The following is a 20022-nucleotide window of genomic DNA, read 5'->3' as shown; positions in this document are numbered from 1 at the left end:
TTGTTTCCATCTTCTAATCAAGGGCTTGATCCTGCCATATTAAAAACATAGTAGGACTGTTTTATTTACTAAGAGCAATTTGCATAATAACACAACATCATCCATAACTCATGGTTTAAGACAGATCTGTATATATATATTTTTATATATATGCATTTAGGAACAACTCTTTAGGCTGTTTAAATTGTTCTTTGTGTTTCATCATATTAAGACAGTAGCTGAAGAATTATTATTGCTCATGGTTACCATATGTCTGTAGCTGTGTTTTTTTTGGTCAGCATTTATAGTGTGGTACTCAGGAGATTTTTTTTGCAAGCAGAAATTATAGTTTCATGGCTGAAGCCCTTGCTCAGCATTACCCTAAGAGCTGATTCTTTGAGCAGTCCCCTCTAAATCCATTGCTTCCTGAGGATTAAGTTGCACCTTGCCGTGCAAAGCTGAAATTGAATCCAAATAACCCAAGCTGAGTTGAATTGACACCACATATGGACACCAACTTAAAAGAGAATTTGAATACATCAGTGCAGCTCCAAGCAGAGGGTGGCTGGCAGGAACCTGTGCCACCTCACCTATGCAGGATGTGTTGGGTCAGGTCAGAGGCATTCCTATGGTTTTCTGTAATGCAGGGCACAGGCAAACCAAGCTGGCAATTTCCTGAAAGACTGGAAATGTATCTTGTGCTTGAAAATAGAATGAGAGTTTCCTGAATGTCAAAGGTGTTTAATTATTTAAAGATGTCTAAGCAGGTCTGTTACCTAAATATGCATATGTGGAGGAGGGGATGGAGGGTAGTGACTATTGGATTTAGCCTAATATAGTTAGCCTGGGCTCTAAGTTGTTAAATATATATTACTCTCTCGGGTTGCCTTTTTGAATTCATTGGTGAGTGTGAAACAGATGATGGGTCTGGAACCAGACATGAGAAATCTTTACTAGGACTATTTCTAGTCACACATGTGAATACTGTAGCTATGCTATGGTCAGAGAGGTTTTTATATTGTTTGTTTCTAAGTCTGACAGAAAGTCTATTTGCCATTTGAGCCCATTTAATCAAATCATGATAAAGTAGATGCTATGAAACCCTTTAATATCCACCTAAGACTTCATGACCACCAAAGACAATATCTATCCTATATTAAATCACTTAAACAAGTTGTGTTTTGCATACCTATTTTTATTTTGTGCATGTTTATACACAGATGAGGAATTGTGTAAGTCTGCTATGAATTCAGCAAGTACCAAAGTAACCCAAGTCTTTGTTGAACCACATCGTCTATTCTATCAATATTTAATGTGAGGAACCGTTGAACCGCATAATTTGATATAGATGGGTGTACTGCTTCTTGAACACCTCTAAAGCTGTCATTCTTTCTTCACATTTTAGAAATGATGTAAGAGAATAAACACCAAATGCTGTGTTCTGATAAAAAAAAAAAAAAAGGCATGAAGCAAGATAATAGTGCTTTGTATTGCACACACATGTTCCTGGCAGTTTTTCTGGAAGTCTCTTGGGAGCTCAGCGGGGCCCCTTAGCCTGTTGGTTGCTCAGGGGCTTCCTGGCACTCTGAGGTTGGTTCCCAGGACGCAACACATGACATGGGATGGCGCTTCTTAGATGCATTTAGCTTCTCCTGGGATCTGTGGTTCTCCCTGCAGTGAGCACTGAGCAGACACCCAGTCAGTCTCTGTAAGCGGTGGGGTCAGATTGCTCTTGGCAGAGTTACTGCTGGTTAGCTTTTTCCATGCCTGTTGTTAGATCCAAATGCTGACACATCCTCTGAGTCTGTTATGGCAGCTCTTTAATGTCATTATTTGCAGTTAAAGCTAAAGCGCGCTGAGGTTAGGTTTATTTCTCTGAGCTTAGAAACGTTCACCCTGAATGCTATTCCAAACAAATCCTGTGAAACCACCACCCATGCTGCTTTGCCTATACGTCCTTTTCCCCAGATGGCTTAATTGTCTCTTGTTATTTGATTCTGTCTGTGGCCTAAATTGCATAGCCTATTTGACCTCTTGTTTCTCATGTCAATACCTTGCATCTGTTCATAGAAATTCAGTATCATAGCTTCTCTCACTGCTGATACCGGTTCCTTTCTCTGTCTTCCTACCTATGCGTCAACTGTTTGTTCAGGTGATAAGAATATGATAAAGACAATGGAAATGCCATAAACAATATGGCCACATGATAAATTAGTTTAATTTGCCCGTTTGGCCCCTCCACCTGGTCTCTGCTCCTGGGAACTCTTCAGCACACTGTGCCACTGAGCTAACAGCTGCCATTAAAAATACATCAGGCAAGATATTTTTTTTTCTATTTCTTGTGAAATTCTCACAGATTCAAATCACTCTATTGTGGGCCCTATGAAGGGGGTAAGATTCTCTCAGGAGCCATTAAACATAAGCATTTTTGTGTCAAGGATAATTGTTAAAGTCCAGAATATTATTGCATTCTCTCCCATAGGAAAGGGAGAATATTTTTTTCAGTGTGATTTAACGCTTCCAGTTCCCTAAAAAATTGGAATCGTAGTCTTGAAGCCATACAAATTTTTAGCATGAAGGAATTAATTTAATTTTTAAACAATTTTATGACCTTTGTGAACTTTTCAGTTAGTAAGAATTTACTCTTGAAGAGTTAAAGAATTACTTTTCAGTTGGTAAGAAGTTAAGAAGGCCTGCATTACTCACAAGCAGTCTGATGCTTCTGTGTAAGCTAACTCTGCAAGAATAAAATAAAATTCTGTGGTATTTCTCCTCTGTATTTCATTTAATGTACACCATATTACATATCTATATTACATACCACAAAAAGTATTGCAAGCTCTGCTGCTGCAGCAAGGTAAAATCCTTTCAAATCAAAGAAGTACTTATTTACTCCAACAAAAAATACTTTTAGTATTTTAGCAGAAAATGCTGCCTAGTGAGTAGTATTGCTAAAAGGGCTGCAGGAAACTAACTCATTTTGCAATTAATATTTTTTCCCTTTGCAGATTGTCTTTAAAAATAATCACAATCTCTTTGTAACATTTTAAATCAGCGTTCAAACTGCTGGTATCTCTGGCTTGGTGTCTGAGAAATCGAGTGCTCAGTGCAGTTGTAGGAGAAAAGTCCCATGGTCTGAAGCTCAGTCTTGCTCTGCAAAACAAAAGCCTGTAGCCAGCTCCTGTAAGGTAGCAGCAAATAGGGTTGTATTTCCATATGAATGTTAATGCTGATATTTATCCTTTGAGCATCTCTGTGTGCATCCATGCTATTGTCATTCTTGCAAAAGTGTCTAACTCAAACATATGCATGTTCTAATAAGGAGATTTTTTTTTTGATTTTTTTTTTTTACTACAGAACCTGTAAAAATCAGTAGTTCATTATGGTAATTCAGCAGAAATGCTAAGTGTTTTAGAGCCACTTTTTTTTTTTTTTTTTAACTAGAGCATCTGTTTGTGATTCCTGACTAGATATCATGTATCTGATGAACAATGTTTCAGTGTCTCGTTAAAGGAGAGATCCAAGTGACAGCAGATGGATGGAGTTGGAGCTGGGACTAATTATAAGAAAAGTTGATGGCTTTTGGTTTCAGTTTTAAGAATCCAACCTCCTGCCATGGTTAACATGAAAATATCTGGATCTGATACAGATCGATAAGGAGATTACCAGAACAGGAAGATAAAAAACAACCTCAGGTGACCAGATTAAGACCTGTTTTTATTCCCTGTAACACGGACTGGTTGTTAGTAATGTCATGATAAAGAGGACTCGTCTATGGAAAAGTTTGCCTTGAGAATTTAAAATTAATATGTAAAGACTTGTGGGTTAGAAGTACAGCGTGCTCAAAGTTTGGAGGATATTCTGTAATTTTGTTAAGAAATCTGTGCCTTCTCTTACTGAAGAAAGTAAGAGGCAGAAAGTTGTATATTGGTGAAGGGTGGAGAAAAATACTGGCTAGGCAGAGCGTCTCTGGTAAACAGGTTTTAGTCAGGTCCATCCACAGTAACCCAAATGTCTTGGAAAGTTAGGTTTCTGCAGCACACGAAGCAAAAGAGTCAGATCAGATTTCCTTGACAAGAATCCCTAGTCTGTAAAACGTGACATCTGAGTTTGACTTTGGGTTTTGCTGCAAAATTGTTACACAGTTCTGGCTACTCAGAGACCTGAACAATTCTGCGTAATACGCGTCCCGGAATACAAATGGAAATAATGAATACTGCTGTTGCATGCCCTGCATGAACAGGCTGACATAAGTTAAGCAATGATATTTGCTTATTTAAATGTTTTTATTTGTTTGGTTTTTGAAACCCTCTGAAGTGTGTTTGAAAAGCCACCTCCAGACAGCCCTTCAGCGGGGAGCTGTGGCAGGTCCCTTTAGCTTAAAAGAATATTTATGATATTGTAACTTTTATATATGAATAGATATTTAGGTCTAAAGGTGGTTTTTATCCAGGTCAGAGGGGCTGAGTGTTCAGGCACAAGCATCCTTTGTACTGTTCCCTTCTTGCTGTTGCCTTCAGAGAGGCAACCCTCCCATTTCTTACTTATGGACGTGCCTCCCCTGTTGAGTGTCTCTGTGCTGTGTGTGTCCAGGCTGTGCTGTGTGTCACCACAGAAATGACATTGGTCAGCCTGTCGGATTATAAATGCAACACAAATTTACCCATTTGAAACCCAACCTTGTTAACTTCTAGATTTTTTTTTATTTTTATTTTTTTACCTTTGAAATCAAAATTTGAAAACCATCAATTTCATACAACAGAATTGGTCTTGGTGGCAAATCTGACAAAATAAAATGAGACAACGTCAATACAGACAAATAAGAGAGGAATTCCTTCCTTTTTCATAACATATTCCAGTCGAGGCAAGATAGTTTTACCCACCTAGATGAGAATCCAGTCATTCTTGTGTTATACCCTAGGTTAATTTATTAGGTTTAAGCTTATTTTTAATAATGCTTGTAAAGCTTTAGTCAAAGCTCTTCACACAAGACTTTTAATGTTTCTGATTAATTGAATAGCTTATTCAACAGAAGCAGATATAAGATTAAAAAATATTTTAAGACCCTCTTTTTTAAAAAAGCATAGATCTTGTCTGGCATATGTCAGATCAAACTGACAACTGTCCTGGCACATACCACACCAAACTGTAGAAAGGGAATAGAAAGCTAATTATAAAGGTTTTCCTCAATAAAAGCAAAAGTTCCATGAGTACTGATCTGCAATACTTCTTTCATAGTTTTTATAAGAAATGATTGACTGAGATCATCACATGGACAAGTTGATCTAACACATTCATATTGCGTAGGGTTGTAGATGGGTTTCTGAGAGGTGAAGAACTAATGTTCTGCCTGCTGTGTTCCTGCCTGGACACTCAAAGCCATGCTTTTGATCATCTTTGCCCCAGCCTCTTTTGTCGTTGTTTAGAGAGCTTGTATGGGGGCAGATGCAGAGTGAGCAATGAGAGAAAAATGCGAGAACTGAAGCACATCTGGGCTGTGTGGAACAGACCATCTCTTCTTGAGCTTGATGCTCAAGCAAGAGATGGAAATTTTTAAAGCTTAGTTAAGAGATATATGCTGATATTAATAGTAACACTGTAGGTTTTGCTTTTAACTAAAGTAGATGGAATATTTTTCAGATGGAAATCTGAATTTCTTTTGTGAAGGTGTCTCTTTAAGATGTATATGAATTTGTATGACACCATTTATTCAGTGTACAATAATAGGAGTGATTCCCCTCTTCACATATTTGGAAGTCACTGATTTTTAGAACCAGGTTGTGAACATTAATGTTTGCAGTGCCAAATTTACAAAGAAAAATAGATGGATGGCTAGTTGGTGTACGTAAGTCTCTACATGCTGTAAATACCTAATTTGTATTCAGGTTAGATCTGTTGGCCTGAATGTTTAATCTGCTGAAGTGAATCTTCTGGTCATCCCTTCTCTGCTGTTCTTTAGATTAGAGTGGAGTAGGCAAAATTAATTTTTCTAGATCAGTCTAAACTGCGAAATGTTCTCCAGCTGCTAATGGCTTTCAGTCCCTGAGATCAGACTGAAGCTACTCCAAAATTAAGCCTGTCCAAACTTGTATGTTATGGATATTAGGGCCTTAACACCAGCTTTCTGCTCTGTCTGCTTCTATTGCACTTCATTACTAGTAGACTTAGACATGACTTAGATATGTGAGAATTTTGCTGGGTTTTAGATGTTTTTGTAAATCACCAGAGACACTGCGAATATATCAGTAGACATGCTCTGTGACAGCAAACTCATTTTCAGTGCTCTGTACCAAAATGTTAAAAATTTAACTAAATAAAAATATTTCTACTTGCTCCTAAATATGTTTCACAAAATAGGAAATGCCTTTAAAAACAAGTATGTGCTAAAAACAAAGAAGCAACGATAACAAAGCACCAAACCAACAACTACAAAAACACAACCAAAAAAAAAATATTGTGTAACCACGCACTTTTCAACCAGCTGCTAACATATGGTCTTTATTCTTATAATCATACAGTCTCAAAAAAGATGGTACTTTGGAACTGAAAAGATATTTGCTGTTAACAGTATATTAAATACTTACTTGCATGCTCTTAGTAGCAATAAAATAGCTCCTATTAAAGTCAAAAGTAAATTATAGTTCACTACAATTAGCCAGGACCAAAGCTTGAATGAATACACAATTTCCTTCTTGCTCATGGTGCTATTCACAAAGCATTCAATTCTTATCCTTTACATCTAAGTAGAGCCTCCTTAGAGACATGCAATTTTGTTTCAACATCAGGAGTATGCTGCATTATCAGTGGTTGCAAAAGCACTTTAATCTGGAGGTGACAAACAGGAAAGATTAATGGCTTCAATTTGGACACATGCAGCCAAGTACCACATTGATTCTGTAGCAAAAGCAGAACGGACATGATTGCTTGGGACTTTGGAAAGAAAATATTGACTTGGGTCATAATCTTAAAATGCATTCTTATATAGCTTAAAATATCACCATAGAGATGGGAATACTCTATGTACACCCTAGCACCATATCAGCAAAACTGCTTAAATGTGTGTTTAAGGATATGAAGACATTTTGGGAACTTCAACAGAAAAAGGTACATAATTAAACGTTATAGATAATCTGAGGGTTTAAGCAGGTGTTTAAAAATAGGAGTAGTTTTTATATCGTTGTTTTTACAAGGGGACAATTAAGACACAGAGTGGCCAAGTGATTTCCCCAGCATTTCCCAAGAAGACTGTGGAGGAGAAAGAAGCCTGTGCAATTTTCTTGGGTCTGAGCGTCTGAAGCACGAGAGTGACCTACAAAGTCACCCTTAAAAGTTTCTGCACCACTGCAGGCAGTGTCTTAGCATTGCTACTTGTCGACACAAAATTTGGTGTAATGGGAAAAGATGGAGTCATTGTACTAACAGAGATTTTTACTAGATGTTTTTAGATAGATATTTTAATATTAAATTTTATTAAAGAACTTCACTGAAACCTTTAACACAAGAATAATTTATAAAGGGTTCAGGCAATACTTTGTTACATCTGTGGATATTTTTGCTTGTCTGTATGTTGTTTTTAAAGACTGACTTTTTTCTACAGAAGATGAAAGATGGGCTGGTATTCAAAGGAGGGTTGCAGAAATGATGTTGATACACTTTAATTGCTAGCCAGAGTGCTGTCTTATTTAATGAAACCTTTTCTGAAGCCAATTAAAATAAAAGGCTTAGAACACAGGAGGGGGCAAAGGGGTGAGGAGAACAGATGTACAGTCATATCAGCTGGAGAGATGTAATATTCACTTTCAAAAACAGGAGGGAATGCAATGGTGATTGGCCCCCAAAATCTATTCTCATTCTCTTTTACACTAGGACTAGTAAACTAAAACAACTACAAAACTAATGTCTGATATCTGCTGCAAAAAGCATGGTCTAAGACTTTATGAACATTAACTCATGACATGTGAGACCACAACCAAGAAAAGCTAAGCAGCATTCAGACCCCCGTGACAGTGCGACATACTCAGCACTTTTAAAAAGCAGGCCATTTAAATATAGCTGGTAGGCTAAGGAAGGCAAGTTTTAAAAATCTTAGCTAAAAGCCTTAAAATATCAAAGAGAAATAAGTCTGAATGTTACAAGTGTGAAGTTAGACATATGGCGTGATGGTTTTTGGGTTGCTGTCAATTATGCAAGTTGATTAGAATTAAGTAAAACTCTCTTAATATTGGGGAAGTGATTGGATGGAGCCAGTTTAACTGTTTCTCTCCCCTCCCTGCTGCCCCTGAGTTACATAAAAAATTGTGGGTTTATTGGTAAATGACTGTGGACTAACAAGGGTGAATTTTTCACTGCACTTGTGAGGGCCTATCCTTCCCATACTGTCTACAAGTGGCAATAGAAGTAATTAAAAATAAAAATAAAAATACAAGAGATACCCAAGTTCTTTGTTAGCTAAATCTCCCACAGTGAGAAATCAAACAAAGCTAAAAACCAACCAACTAAGCAAAAGCGCCCCCAAAATCCCAACTGTCCTTTGGATGACAGAGTTATTCAGTCCAAGAATCCCTTAAGCTGCTGTCTTCTTTATGAGACTCCAAGGACAAAAGTACTTCGGCATTTTGTGTCAAGACTGTAGTGATGGAAGATTCTTTTGCTGGATTTAGTTCATCCCCATCAGTTCCTCCACTGATATTGGTGTGGGGTTTCTTTGGTCTTTTTTTTTCCCTTATAGTGTATGGCTTTCAGGCACAGCATTTTGAAGCTCAATTTCTCTCCTTCCTGAAAATAGAAAAATAATCCTGTTGCCTTTGGGAGAAGGAGTTGGCTCAGAGAAGAATTATATTACCATGACATATATAAAAAAAATAATAAAAAAGGAACTTGCCTGAGAGAGAACAATGAACATTTATTTACTGTCTTGTGAAGAAAGAATTTCATGTCTATATGGAAGGTTGCCATATGACTTATATGCTATTTAAATCTCACTTGAAGCCCTGATCTGAATGAGAATTTCTTGCCTGTCCTGAACCTGAAGCAGTTAAAAGGCAGATAAAGCCACCCACGTCTTTTCGGTCTACGATGATGTGTGCACACACAAGCAATTTGTGCAGTAGTAATGAAGGAAATGCAGACTAAAACTATGCATGCTGCCTGTCATTCTTGTAGTAGGTGAACATGGTAATGACACTCCAGCAAAAGGAAAGAAAAAAATTGCTGCTGTTCCCCACTATCTCCCTACACAGTACATTTCCTTCATATCATGGTGATCCTGGTTGTGTGAATAACATTCATCTGGTCCTGCATCCAGGAGCAATGTCTCCTTTTGTCTGCTGAGGTACCATCAAGCAAATTTTTAATTTTTGTTTTGATGCACTATGAACTTATAGTAGACTGCTGGCAAGCGTCTAGTTGAATGAAAGTTAGTGACCTCCTAAGAAACAGTTAAATATAGGAAAATAAAAAGCAAATTGAAGGAAAATATGATCTCTGTGCTTGATGCTTCCTAAACTAGCTAGCTAGTTCTGAATTTGTTTATTTTAAATACTGTGGAAACATGCATAATCTGCAAATGTAGTTGTGAACTCTGGTTTCTAACAAGATGCTATTAATTTGGTCAGCCATACTGTGAAAAGTACTTTAGTCTTTGGACTTTTTAAAGTAGTTTAACTCCTTGCTAAACTGAAAATAGAAAAGAAATAAGCTTAAATGATGTTTTCTTAATGTTTGTATCATGTGCACTAGTTTAACATTTAAAGATAAATGCATTTCAAAAAGGAGATGGAAAAGGATAAATATAACGTAATGAGTAGAGCATATATGAATTTCATAGACCATTAATCTTTAACATTTCCTATTCAAGGCTGAAAATGCATTAATTCAGCTATCAGCTCTTCCCTGCTATCCTGACTATGCGGGTCATGCAGAGGTTGCTATAGTAACCTTGCATTACCAATGTAAAGACACTGAAGGATCTGGCTATCTATATAAATAAAGTAATTGAGGGTTTTTTAGCAACCAGCACCCTCATCAATGTAATACATAGGCCCTTTGAGTGAGTACTCAGTCCCACGTGAATTAGGCCCTTTACTTGTGGAGTATGAGAAAAACTGGCACTTGAAGCCAAATTTTTGTGGAACAGGTGTAATCACAGAGGTGTCATTCACTGGGAAAGCCCTTACGTGATGCCATGTGAGCTTCATTGCTGCAGTCTGCAACCACACCATCAAAAGACAGTCCTGGTACTGATCCCACGTGTGAACGTGCCCCTCGGAAGCAGATGTTGTTTGGATATTTCCAGCATGGAGAAAGGGTGGTTTCTGTGAAGCTAAGTTTCTGGTGCTGAATGAAATTGTTGAAGCACGTGACTGTGTGCTAGAGTAGGGACAAGGCAACTTCATCTTTCAGGAGAAAAGGCTAGATCCCTCTGTAGTTAGATAACAGGCGTGGTTTCATGCTGGTCTATTGTGGGGGCCTGTACTGATGACAAAGCGATGAGAAGTGGTACTTGGGAAGAAGCAGCAGATTTCTGAATCAGATTTGCCTGTGTGTTGAAGATTTCTGAGTTATGCCCCAGCTGAAACTTTGCAGTATTTGGGTACACAGAGGACCCACGTGCTTTCCCTAGGGGGAAAAAACCTAACTTGTGTAGCTTTTCCTGTAGTGAGAAAGCTTACTTTCGTAGGAGTTGCTTTCTTGAATTGGGTCTCCTAGTTCTCAGGAACTTGGGGGAACTTTGAGGCTTTTCTCCTATGTTGGTTTTAGTTAAATATGGCCTCTGGGTTCAAAAGTGATGGAGGGATGCAGGTATGGAGAGGCACAGTAGTGGTGAATGCTCTGTTTCCATTGGAAACCAATCTAAAAATATTCATGTAGCCACAGCTCAACTGTGCTACTACTTGAAGCTTCTGGCTAAGCCTGTGAAACAGCACTAGAGTCTTAGCCAGTGAAATAAAAAAAGAGTTAAAGCGGTAGTCTCTCGTGAGCCTTCATTTGGCCTGCAGTACTACAAAGAAAACCTCTCATTGCTTGAGAAGGGTCCCAGCAATTTTCCTTTTTGTCTGGCCCTGAAAAGCCAGATCAGTTTTGTGACTTGCTTTGTTGAGACTGTCAGCCTGCTCCCTGAGCGGGGCTAGCGCCGTCCTGACAGCTTTCTGTAGGAGAAATAAGGGAAGAAAGATTCTTGCATCAGCAATTCAATTTACATTGCTTTCCCCCCCTCCTTCCCAGCACAAAGGTGGTTTTGTTCATGCTCAAGAGCCAACAAAAAAGTTTGGCTGTGCAATGAGCTTTCCTCTGGAGAAGAGGGAAGGGGTAGACGATGTGGCTGGTGGCTGCAGAACACAAACTTCTGCATGCCCCCTCCTCCAGGTCACCCGGTGAAGATGGTTTTTGTGTTAGCAAGTTGTTGTCTTGTTTCACACAGCTGTGCAGCAGCTAATGAGGCAGCAGTTGCTGGGTTTGCATCCTTGACAGAAGTAATTTAGTGTGGTAGTCAGGTGAGAACTTGAAAGAAAAAGGTTCTTTCACCACATTAGTGGGGCTCGGAATGGCTGAGTATTTGTTTTGCTCACATTGGCATTTGTTTTTGTTCAAAACCTTTGGTGCTGTCAGAAACGTGGGAGATGCAGAGCAGTTAATCCTTGCAGCCAACACCCACCCAGGCATATCAAGACGGTCCTTACTTGAGCAGGCTGAATAACGTTAGAGTTATTGAAATAAAAATAGAAGTTCTCCCAGTAGTTCCCTCTCATGTGTAATTTCTGATGATAAAATAGGTTCTGATTCTGCAAAGGTCTTATTCACCTAGGAGTTAATCTAATCACTTTTTTTTATGTAAGCAAGGATTTGCAAATTCAGAGAATTATCCACGTTATTCTTCTTCCTGTCAGCAATGAAGCAGATATACTGAATATGTGGGAGTCTCTTGTGTCTATTAGTCTTACAGAAAGAGGTCTTGCAAGCAGAGAACTACTGAGCACATTTCAAGGTTTAGCTTACAGCAGGAAGAAGGCCCATGTACCCAGGGCAGTAAGGCACAAAACCATCTGGGTAACTGAGTGCCTTGCTCTGTGCTGGAGTCCCTTGGACAATAGTGGAGGAAGTTAGGGTTAGGAGAGATGCGTGCATTTATCACCTTTTGCTGCTGCAAATGGCAGGGATTTACATATTTTGAAGCAAAGAAAGAAAACCTATTGTCTCCATGAGAAAAGTAAATGACCTGAACATACATGGGAAGTGGTCTGGTGTCATTCTTTAAGAGCTGTGTGCCCTTTCTCAGGCTCAAGGCCATGCAGTTTGCAGGATAATCAGGCACATAATCCTCAGCAGCTTCATACGCTCAAGCGAAAGTACAGGATGAAGGACATCTAAGCTAGCTTTCACAGTCTCTTTGCAGTTCTTTTGGCTATAATGATTTAGAGAACAGACTCTGGTGTTTGGTACTGCAAGTTAAAATGTTGTCTTGGGCTTTGAATGGGGAGAAAGAAAGGTCATCCTCTTCCTTGCTGCTGCCTGTGCAGAGACATGAGCCATGGGAGAGCTGCCCTCCATCAGAGGAGAACACCCGTTGAACTGGCTGCATCCCAGCACTGTCAATGAATCTCATCAAGGCATCACATGAATATCTATTTATACAGGAGTGAGGAAGGGTGGAAGGAAATGAGGGTGAATGAACTACCTTATTTAGAAGCTCCCTGTGAGCTTGCCAAAATCCCTTAACACATATCACTTAGAATAAAAATTACTTCTGGGTGTAAGGAAGATTTAAATTGTCTTTTCTGTATTGCTAAATAATGTTTACCTGGGGAGACACAACATGTAAATTATAAATGAATGAGGAAGAGCTGGTGATATATTAGAAGTATTATCTCCAACCTGAGGCCTTCAGTCAAAAGAGAAGGTCGTCTGTTAATGTTAAAGAACACAGCACCAGGTATTTATGTTTCATATTTCTTCTTTTTTGAGTTGAATTTTCTTCACATAAACAGTGCGGTGCTTTTCTGAGGAGACATGTTCTATGTCTTCTTGTTAGGCTTCCTAAATTATATTATTCTGTGATAGATTTTGTGTTTCAGGAGATAGAGTAAGGATCTGTAGTGTGCTGAATGACTGCTCTTCACTGGTGTGCAACAACTCAGACCATGCACACATTAAGCCTCATTTCCCATAATCCATGTTCCTGTAATGGAATTGAAACTTTTTTTTTTCCAGAAACATTATTAAAGTATGCCTTACATCATGCTGAGTCAGACAGCAGTGTATAAGAATTACTAATTAGCCCCCAAGAAGTATTCTTTGTGCTTTGTTGAATGATAGGGGGCATATTTCTTAAACTCCAGACCTCATATTCCTCATTTACAAAAATGGGGCTGGAATTATTTGCAATAATAGTTTATGATGTAGTGAAACTGAATTATTTGGGACAGGATTGTACTGGGCAAATGTGCTGGAGAAGGGAGAAGTGTATGATCTATCGAATTCCTCTCCAAATATTACCAGTGAGAATGAGCAAATTGGAAGTAGATGTAGACTTGCCTCCTGTTTGCTGAAGTGAAGGAGGACTTGTGAGGGGGATATGTACCTGTCCTTCTTATGGGCCTCTGGGTTTCTGTTCCCACAAAGCAAGAGAGGACATTTGAGACCTTGGTGTCTCCTGGGGCTGGAATGGTTCTGTACTGCTGAAACAGCAGAAACCATCCACTGATCAAGTGCATAGGCAACAGCAGTATTCCTGTTTAATTGAACTCTGCTTTTGTAGCTGCTAATTGTACTCCTTTTATGTTTTGTTTTTTTTTTTTTTTCATGTTTAAGCTGTATCATTACACCTAACAAAATGTTTGTTGTTACCTGCTGTGATTTTGAATAATTCATTGTATTAATATGCAGTTTGGGACCATCATATATTCTCTCTGGAGAAAACCAAAGGTTGATTCACTGTTTTTGTATCTTTGAATGTGAATGGAAAGTAGGGTTTGGGTCACATGGTCTTTTATCAGGGAGCTAATTTTGAATCAGCTAAGCAAGTGAAAGAAATTGCAATGAAGTTAGAGCATTCACAACATGTGTGAAATGTTTTCATGAAATACCTTGCTAAAGTACAAAGTAAATTGAGCAAATCAGACCAGGACGTCCACAAACAACCGTGTCTTGTACTTTCAGTTAATTGTTTCTGCAGATGTAGTCATTGACAATAACGTGTTTATCTTACATCAGTGTTACTGCCGCTATCAATGTCATTTGATTTTGTTTCCTTTTCTTAATGGATGGGTTAGCCAAATCTAAATATAAAAATCTACTTTTTCCATTATAATAGGGATTTTTTTTTCAGTGAGTTTTGTGAGTTGCCAGGGAAACACGAAAACACTGAGGTAAGGTCAGAAAAATGGTGGCATGCCAAGCATTGTTCCTAGTTTTTTGGTCCCAGCTTAGGACCGGATAAACGATATCGCTGAGGAGTCCAGCTGTTAGCTGATACTGGCAGTAAGTTCTCAACAAAGACAGGTGTGGTATGTTTGTTTGGATTAGGAGAAAGTCAGCGGGAACACTGCAGTGAAGGGTCACCATGTCTGGAAAAACACAAAAAAGATTTTGTTTTTCACCCCAGTCCTGGGCTGTTTTATGCAGTAGCTTCATTGTGGCACTGTCCGCTTGTGCTTCATTACTGTCTCAGGGCTGCATTGATTCCATCTCTTGTACAGTCTGTACCAGCCAAGATCTTTCAGAGTATGAGGCTGAAATCTTCTTTCTGGCCATCTTCACAGATAATTATAGAATGTTTTCTCATTTTCCAAATAATGAAAATACTGGTCCTCTGAACATGAAGCAGACTGGTTTAATGTTAATACAAAGGTCATTCCTAAAGGTTAACTGCTTTGTAAATATCCAGATTGTTCCCTCCACTCACTACAAGTTTGCAATCTGCTTAATATATGCACAGTCAGGAAAAAGCTGTAAATATAATGCTAAAAGCAGACACTTGTAACTATTGCTCTTGCTTTTCTTCAGCTTATGCAACTGTTTGCAGTAACTTGGTGCCAGCAGAACTGTTGCGTCCTAGTACTTTGGGCTTAATTTTCTGTCTCCTGACTGCACTGTTCTCATTCCAACCCTCTTGAACAGATCTGTGTGAGGAGGGTTTGCAAGACCAAGCCCATTAACTGAAAGCCACAAGTACATAACCAGCTGCTTAAGCCATCAGTCTAGAAGTGAGCTCACCCATGAAGCTATGCCAGCTGAAGTCCTGGTTGAAAGCACTTAGTAACCAAACATTTTGACCATAAGAAGCCCTCCCCTCAAGTCCCACCCAGACATATTGCACTATCTGCGTCTTCCTTTGCAAGTGACTGACTGAACTTCCCACTTCCAGGGGTTTTCCAGTGAGTCTGTCCTACCTTTTATCTGTAGCTTGATGAGAGCCATTCTTTTCTCATCCACCTATTCACAGCAGAGCCTAAAAGGGCAGAGGTTATCTGCATCCATGGCCTTCTCTCCGCAGGCACACCCAGAGGATCTCTGGTGGTAAATAGGATTCTTGCTCCACAGGCATGCAAGTCTGTTGAAGGTGATGAGGTAATCAAGGTTATCTCCAAGAGCTCCTTATAAAATTACAGTCTAATGCATTAACAAGCTGTAGGAGAGAAGGGTGTATTTTATAGAAATGTAGTCAGAAAGTCTGAAACTACTTGCTTAAAGTGGGTGGAGAAAGCTGATGGAGTGTGATAGACATACAGAATTTTTTTCCTGTTTGCAGAATAGATACTGTTGATTAACTGGGCTTAGTATAGCACTGCATATGTTAACTGAGCATAAAATTGTTCCTACTACTTGGAAAATGCCTACTATTTGGATAAACTTAACAGGCCATGCTCTGGATGTTATTGCACATGTGAATTTTTGAAGTTTTAGTTATACTCATGCAGATAAAGCCACTGGTTTTTGTGAAATTGGTATCAAATTGTTTTCCTGTTCTAGTGTCAATATTTTTATTTGTAGTAAAAATGGAAACAAATGTAAAAAGAAATGTGGAAGTTATACCTATAGCATGTATATTCTGAAAAGCCTCATACTCAGAAACGCTAGGGAATCCCCAGTTCACACATGCCACTTAGTGCAGGTGCCCCCAGGAGATGTCAAATGCTTGTCTGTCAACCAGGCTGCTAGTTTACATCCCTTATCCTATAATCCTAACCCATTCTGGTTTGTGCTTTATGGTCGTGCTGACTTCTTGTTGTCTAGAAAAGTCTCTGCATCATTTTTGGTGCTGTTCTGGACATGGTCTTCTATTCTGCAGGCATGGGCTGCACATGTTGCTCCTAGTGCATCATCCCGCATTTAACCATATTAGAATATTAATAGAAAGCCAGTGGCTTCATTTCCATGCTAGCTGGAGATTGGAATTGCAAATTAGAGTTACCTTCTTGGTCTAGAACTGGGATTTGCATAGATGTCTACATTTATTTAATAGCTGAATAAAACATGTCATAGTGACTACAATAGAGGGTCAAATTTGTTGTTCTCAAGTCTGAATGCATGCCATGGATGTGCATGTACTTACTTCATGGCAGCATGAGTGCTGGGCACCTGCTGTTGATTTGTGTCCTCTCCCCTTCCCAATACCTTGTCCTGGTTTTAATGCAGAAAAGATTTTTACAACATCCAAGTCTGGATAGCATCTCCTTGGTGCTGTGTCCTGTGCAGATGTATAAATTCCCTGAGCATTGCCCATGGCCATTTCAGAGGGGTTACTGGTGGATGTATGACAAAATGGAGACGGTTATAGGAAAGGGCTGAGCAAGTAGCATCAGTAAGAAAATACGATGGAGTGAATACACAAATTAACAACTGAACTTAAAAGAACATGTTGAAATATAACTAATGTTAATTAACTCAAAATCTTTTCTTTCCAGAAGCAAAACTGTTGTTGAATTGATGGGCACTAGGGAATTTTAAAAAGTGAGAGGGAGAGAGAGAGAGAGAGAGAGAGAGCGCCTTAGGAAAATGATTCATTGTGTCTGACTGTAAGCTTCAGGCTGGGAACATACAACAATTACAGGTCTTTGGAAAAGTGAAGGATGAGATTTTAGTGGGTCTCCTTTAATAGGAAAATGCTGGATACAAGTGTTTGATGAACAGCACAGAAGGTTATGTAGCAGTCACAGCATATTCTGTCTTATTTGGGACAGAGAGCCAGATGCATCACTGTTACATAAGCCTGCTGACCTGCGTAGAGAGCTTTGTGATAATAGGAATTTGAGAAAAATAAATCCTTTTCAACTTAGCCAATGCGAACATATGAAATTAGTGTCTTTTTGAGCTTCTTTGTTGCTTTCTCTGGAGCTGCACAGTTACATAGATATGTTTAATGGGGAAAACCCCACAAAACATGTTATTCCTTGAAGGGCTTGCTTTTGAAAGTAAAGTGGGGAGGGGATGAATACCTGAGGTAAGGAGGAAGAGTGAAAAGCCTCTGAAGGAAATGAAAGTGCTGTTTGCTGAGTAAATCCATATGTTTAGGGGTCTGGACCACAAGATGTGTTGTAGACCAGCCATAGTGGCCTATTATTTCAGTGGTGTACATGGAAAAAGATCATTCCATTTTGCAGAGGATTTTGATAAATTTGGCTTTTTTTGGATTTGAAATGAAAATTAGTTTTGTTTGTTTGTTTTTACCCAGTTCTTAATTGTTAAGACCTGGACCTGGAAGCATCAGAAGCTTCGGGGTCCCCAGCTCAAGGCACTCTGTCTGCATCCTCTGGCTGATGGGGATGCCAAGGAGTTGCACGTTTCCAGAGCCTCCAGACTCTTGCTTCTTGTCCTTCTGCATGGTGGGCTAACAGGGAGCTGGCAGCCTTGGAGTCTACGAGCAGGGGTACTCCGCTCTGAGTTTCTTGGCAAGCTGCCTAATGAGATCTGTAGAGGAGCCAACAGCTTAGGAGCTCTGCAATCTCTGAGGCGATCCTGGAGCAATAACTTCTTTCAAACTCCCACTCTCTGTCAATCTGCCAGCAGTGCTGTTGAAGACCAGGGAAGAGGACCTGGCAGGAAATCAGGCATGATTCCTGCAGCCTCATCAAAATCCAATGTTCTGTGAAAAGTGTTTCTGACCGCTTTTAGTACCTCTGTGTGGAAACCCTTACAAGCCAGCACCTGATCTTGGAGGTCCTGCATCTCCTTGCTTTAGATATAGTGCATGCAAAGCCCAGTGAGGAGGAAAAGAGGATAAAGAGATAGGTACATCATCCTAGTGGCTCCGCTAGTTTGGGATCATCTCTGTACTGGTCTGGGATTTACTAGTTATGCCCATATACAACCATATGCTGGGTCAAGCAGCAGCCTGGAAATCAGCTCCTTGCCACCCCCACCTTTACGTAGCTCTGTAGCTGGGATGCAGGTCAGCAGCAGCTCTTCATGTAGTGCCAGGCTGCCTGTAGTCTGATGGCCTACAAATCCCTGTTTTCCTTATGGTATTCGAGGACATGGGTATTCTAGGAAGCCTAGCAGCTGATACGACGGTACAGCAAAGGCAGATGAAATATGTGTTGGCACCCTGCACTTTTTCCCCTGCTTACTTTATGGCTGACCTTGAAGTCTGTGTCTAAGCAGAGATATTGGTCCAGCACAGATAGGAGAATTGTCTGGGCACGTGTGTCCCAAGCATGTACTTAAAATTCAGTAGACATCCCCAATATAAGTTATAGCAGCCTAAAGCCTGCTGTAATTTATACTTATCCACAGCTACAGACTGACATTTCAGCAGTCAGAGGTCCCTGGAGGGTGAGCATGTTGTCACTTTTTCTAGCCACAGAGCAGGAGGATGGTAGTACAACAGACTTTGGGGCTCATGATGGCCCCGTAGGGTGAATTAGGACTAATGATGCAATGCAAACCTGCCCAAATGACAGAGAGAATCTGGGCCACTGTGTTCATTTTGTCTGATTTCCAAATTTTTCAGTGCTCAAGGGGACAGGATTGCAAAATGTTGACTTCCTTCTATGGAGGTCATATGCTGAATGCTGAATCCTCCACCACAGGGATAAAGCTTAACCAGGGAAACTTGTTTTGCCTCTGTAAATATCGATGGGAACAAATGTTTTTTCATCAATAATTTTAAAGCAGCTAGATTTGTGATAAAATCATTTATTAAACTCTGCAGGCTATAGATTGTTGCCTCTGAGCAAAATTTGGTGTTGGTCCTTATGCTTTCCAAACGACTAGGGGACTGTCCAGCTGAGCTGTGGGGTGTCCAAGGCCCTGCACCCACTGCCTCTGACAGACAGGGCTGAGCAGGCTGCCACAAATCTCCTGCAGGTTGGTTTGGCAGCAGGGTGAGGAAGCAGCCACAGAAAGCCTACGATTTCCTATTGATTTTCTATTCTAGTGACACTTTTTTGATTGCTACTTAAAAAAACATCCTACCTACTCTAGCAGCTATTCTGGCTTGCAGCAGTTTTTTGTAAAGATGAATCAAAATAAAAATAAATAAAAATCTCAAATATCTCTGTGTTCCTGTCTTCCTAAGCTTTTGCTCTGATGTGCAGAGCATCCAGAAATCCTTATCTCAGATGCTATCTAATCTGTTCTGGATGAGCATACATCATTTTCCCCTGCATGGCTGAAGGGGTAGTGAGATCTAAAATGCCTTGATGAAATGTGAATTTACTTGCCCATTTTTCTTATGCTGACAGCAGCGAGGCAAACCTGCTGATCAATTACTTGTATGACTGTGCATTTAAGGGGAAGATATTTCTTTGTTACTGCTACAGCTCTGCTGCAGCAATTAAAAAAAAAGTGTTTAAGGAGGTCACAATAACTCTGTAAGTGTCTTTGGTGACTAAACGTTACTCTCTAAATATGCAGTGCTGCTGATGATTTTTCCTGGTCTCCTGTGAGTCATAAAATCTTGTCTTACATTGAGTGAGCCATTCTTAATGACCTTGACTTTTAAAGAAAATGTCTGTGACTCCCCCTAACTCAAATAATGTAAATGAATGTTTTTTTCTAAAGGACGTTTGTGGTACTTTCCAGATCGCCAAACATCCTGAAGGACAA

General features: G+C 39.6%; 1 protein-coding gene across 4 annotated transcripts in view; it reads left to right on the top strand.

Annotated features, from left to right (window-relative positions):
* Positions 1-20022, top strand: part of LOC308193873 (uncharacterized protein C4orf50 homolog) — an 81875-nt gene that overhangs the window by 51441 nt on the left and 10412 nt on the right. Inside the window, exon 15 of one of the 4 annotated variants that reach the window (XM_080588967.1) lies at positions 3424-12908. The exons of the other annotated variants lie outside the window; for them this stretch is intronic. The gene's annotated coding sequence lies outside the window, so the exon portion shown is untranslated. Of the gene's footprint in view, positions 1-3423; positions 12909-20022 lie in introns of those variants that run through there. 4 annotated transcript variants of the gene reach the window in all.

This window comes from Anser brachyrhynchus (genome assembly GCF_964034855.1).
Source record: "Anser brachyrhynchus genome assembly, chromosome: 4".
Classification (NCBI taxonomy): Eukaryota; Metazoa; Chordata; class Aves; order Anseriformes; family Anatidae; genus Anser; species Anser brachyrhynchus.
This window is presented reverse-complemented; position numbering and strand designations above follow the sequence as displayed.